This window comes from Glycine max, chromosome 3 (genome assembly GCF_000004515.6).
Source record: "Glycine max cultivar Williams 82 chromosome 3, Glycine_max_v4.0, whole genome shotgun sequence".
Taxonomy (NCBI): Eukaryota; Viridiplantae; Streptophyta; class Magnoliopsida; order Fabales; family Fabaceae; genus Glycine; species Glycine max.
The window spans coordinates 31,421,313-31,425,399 of record NC_016090.4 but is presented as its reverse complement, the minus strand read 5'-3'; positions in this window follow the sequence as shown (position 1 = coordinate 31,425,399).

The window sequence follows — 4,087 nt, the reverse complement described above, 5'->3', positions numbered from 1 at the left end:
TAAGAATTGTGACTTTTGGTAATTTATTTTTCGAAATTAGTCATTGGTAAGCGATTACCATCATGGTGTAATCGATTACACATCAATAGATGTGACTCTTCATGTTTAAATTTGAAAATCAAAACGTTTAGAAATTCTAGTAATCGATTACAAGTATTGTGTAATCGATTACACAAGTTTAAAATGATTTGAAAATGTTTTATCATTAGTTGTGACTCTTGAAATTTGAAATCTAACGTTTTAAACATTGGTAATCGATTACATGCTCATGGTAATCGATTACAACTTTGTAAATCAGTTTGGAAAACAATGTTGGCTATTGGTAATCGATTACTACCTTCTGGTAATCGATTACCAGAGAGTAAAACACTTTGGTAAAAGATTTTGTGAAAAATTCTTGTGCTACTCAATGTTTTGAAAAACTTTTTTAGTTCTTATCTTGATTGAGTCTTCTCTTAATTCTTGAATCTTGAGTCTTGAATCTTGATCTTGATTGTTCTTGAATCTTGATTCTTGAAACTTGATTGTTCTTGAATCTTGAATCTTGAAACTTGATTCTTGAATCTTTTTGACTCCTGATTCTTTGGAACTTGCTTAACTCTTGATTCTTTGGCATCATCAAAATAATCTTGGAAGTCATTGCTTCCACACTTCTAACTTACATTAATTTCTCACTTCTTTTATATGATTAATGTTTTTTATTCTATCATTGTTTATTAATTATATTTAATTTATTTTTTATTATTATTTAAAAGATTTAGAGAGACATCTCCTAATACAGTACGAATTATGTAACAAAAAAAGTACGAGTTAAAGGTTGTTCTCTAAAGATTTATAGTCAACTATTCATCAACATGCGAACGTCGGAGCCAAGTGTTTTCTGGTAAGGGCATTTCAATCTAAAAAGCTTGATGTGAAACACAGATCAAGAGGTTCATGTGAATTTGGAGTTGGGTTCACACATATCGAGAATCATTGTTCGAATATGGGTTTGGGTTAACACAATTGACACCACCTCCTTCACAATCATCGTTCTGATCCACATGACTTTTATCATCTACGATCATAACGCGACGAGGTCGATTCTGATTACCATCTCAGCACATTTGTCTCGTTTGATTATGTATGTGTTTAGGTGTTAGGGATTAATTTATGTTCATAAAGTGCTTAGATGTTTAACATGGTTCATCACTTCATTTGATTTTGTTCATGGTTTATCCCATGCTTTTCATTTTAATCGATTTTGAGTTCAACATGTTGGGTAATCAACGCTCCTACAAATAAAATTACTTACACCCACAAAGGATCGTGAAAACACAATAAAGATTACACCGTATGAAAAATATAACAAACACAAGGATTTAACGTGATTCGGCATCTCTTGTCTACATTCACAAAATTGTCTCAAAAGTATTTTATTATCATAAAAATGATTACAAGATTGTAACTCTCCCTAAATAGTGTATCACTCTACAAACCCGAGTACCCCACTCAATGGTTACAAGAAATGATAACACTCTCACACAAAGACAATTTTCTCTCAATAAAATGATTTTGTTTCACAATCTTTCTTCTTACACGCTCTTTCTTCATGTGTTACTTCTCCACTAATTATCTTCTTTATCTATAGTGAAGATTGCCACCAACTATAATAAATAAGCTCTCTTGGAAGTTGAAACAAAAATAACTTCCAATGCATTCATTCAACTAAGGTTCATCTAGTAAAATGTAATATTTCACTTTGAATTTAAGTCACCTAAACCTTAGTGATAAAAATTCAATTCCCAATATGCATGCACCTTATCTTTTGGGTTGAAACTCTACAATTCTCCTCCTCAAGCCAAAAGAGAAATATCTTTCAATCAATTTGAAAATGAACAAACTCCCCTTCCAACAGAAGTATCTCCCAACACTTATACAACATTAGGAAACTTCACTTTCTTCTTCACTTTGTTTTCATGGTTCCTCTCTTCAAGGCTTGTCCATCCAAATAGCAAATGTTACCATTATTTTTTTGTCTTCGCAACACCAAGTGTCTCCCCTTGTACACCTTGCATCCCCACTTTGAACCAACTTATTTGTACCCTCATGATGTCTTCTCCCCTATCTTAAACCTTTGTGTGCTCCCAACCATAGCTCTAATACCACTATTGGATAATCAATGCTCCCCCAAATAAAATTGTACACACCTACAAAGGATAGTGAGAACACAAATAAAGATTGCACCATATGAAAAATAATAACAAACATAAGGATTTAACGTAGTTTGACACTTCTTACCTACGTCCACGAAATTGTCTCAAAAGTATTTCACTATCATAAAAATGATTACAAGATTATAACTCACCCTAAATAGTGTATCACTCTACAAACCCGAGTACCTCACTCAATGGTTACAAGAAATGATAACACTCTCACACAAAGACATTTTTTTCTCAACAAAGTGACTTTGTTTCACAATCTCTCTTCTCACACACTCTCTCTTCATGTGTTGTTTCTCCACTAATTATCTTTTTTATTTATAGTGAGGATTATCACCAACTATGATAAATAAGCTCTCTTAGAAGTTGAAACAAAAACAACTTTCAATACATTCATTCAACTAAGGTTCATTTAGTAAAATGCAATGTTTCACTTTGCATTTAAGTCACATAAACCTTAGTGATAAAAATCCAAATTTCAATATGCATGCACTTTATCTTTTGGCTTGAAACTCTACACTACCTCTATCTATTTGTGGTTACAGAATCACGTTGTGACGGTTTATGCTTGTTCTTGTAGGTTAAGTTAATTCTTTTTTTTAGGACAAAGAAGATGAAGATGTAGAAACATAGGTTGCTTATGGGTTTAGTTCTATTATTGTTACTGTTGGTGCTTAAGTCGTTCATTTTTCTATTTTTGGTTTTTTCTGTGATTTGGATGTGAATGTGGGAAGAGAATGAGGTTGTGTTTGTCATTCTTCTTGATGAATGTTTCATAAGCATAAAAAACAAATTACAAAAGCATATAAAATTTTTTGTTTTTTTAATAAATTTATAATTAAATAATAACTATATTAATCATAAATAATGGTTAATAAACAAATATAAGTCTAACATGTCACAAATTACTTAGTCAATGTTTGCACATTGACGGTCAATGAAAACAATTTAACCAAATTAAAGGGTCAAAATAGTCATTTTAAAAATCAAGGGAATCAAATTTTACAATTAGAAACTAGGAGGACAAAAATTACTCATTTATAAAATTAGGGGACTAAAATTATAATTAAACCTAATGTTTATTAAGAAAATTATAAAAAAACATTAAAAAAAGTTATGAATTAAAAACACAATTGTAGTAATATATATACTTTTTCTTTTTCATTATAATTTAATTTTAACCAATTCATTGAAGAAGAAAAAATTAAATTAGTTAATGTTCTAAAATTTATAAAAAAAATAAAACAAAGTTGCAAAACTATATTTATTTAAAAATTCACCAATTCTATTAGTTTTCCTCCCTACCTTAATTATATAATACATCATTAATTTTAATATAGTGACTATTGATACAGTGGACTAACATTAGAGAAATGAAAAAAAATACAAAAAAATAATTATAAAATAATGAAACATGATGCAATTAGATATTAAAGATAGGTTAAAAAGTATTCAATGCTTCATATAGATTTTAAATAACTTATATAAAGGAACAGTAAAATAAGGCCTTTTGTAAAAGGATAAAATAAGGCTTTTTAAAAAATGTGGCTTACAAAGAAACATGGACAAAGTATTTTTAAAGTGCTAAATTCATTTTCATATACGAATCAATATTTATGGATTAGATTTGTATCCTAAAAAAAAATGGATGAGATTTTATATTAAAATATATCGAAAATTCACCCATTACGTGTTTAGCATTCTAGGTCTTGCTCTTTCTTCTGGTTTTACATTATTTTGGTTTTTTTCTTAATCATTTAGTTCATCAAGAGAAGAGATGAGTAATTTAGAATTTAATCAACAGATAATTAAATTTGATTAAAAATTATTTTTGTTAAGAATCAGATAATATCCGAATAATCTATCATTAATTTTAATATATTAAC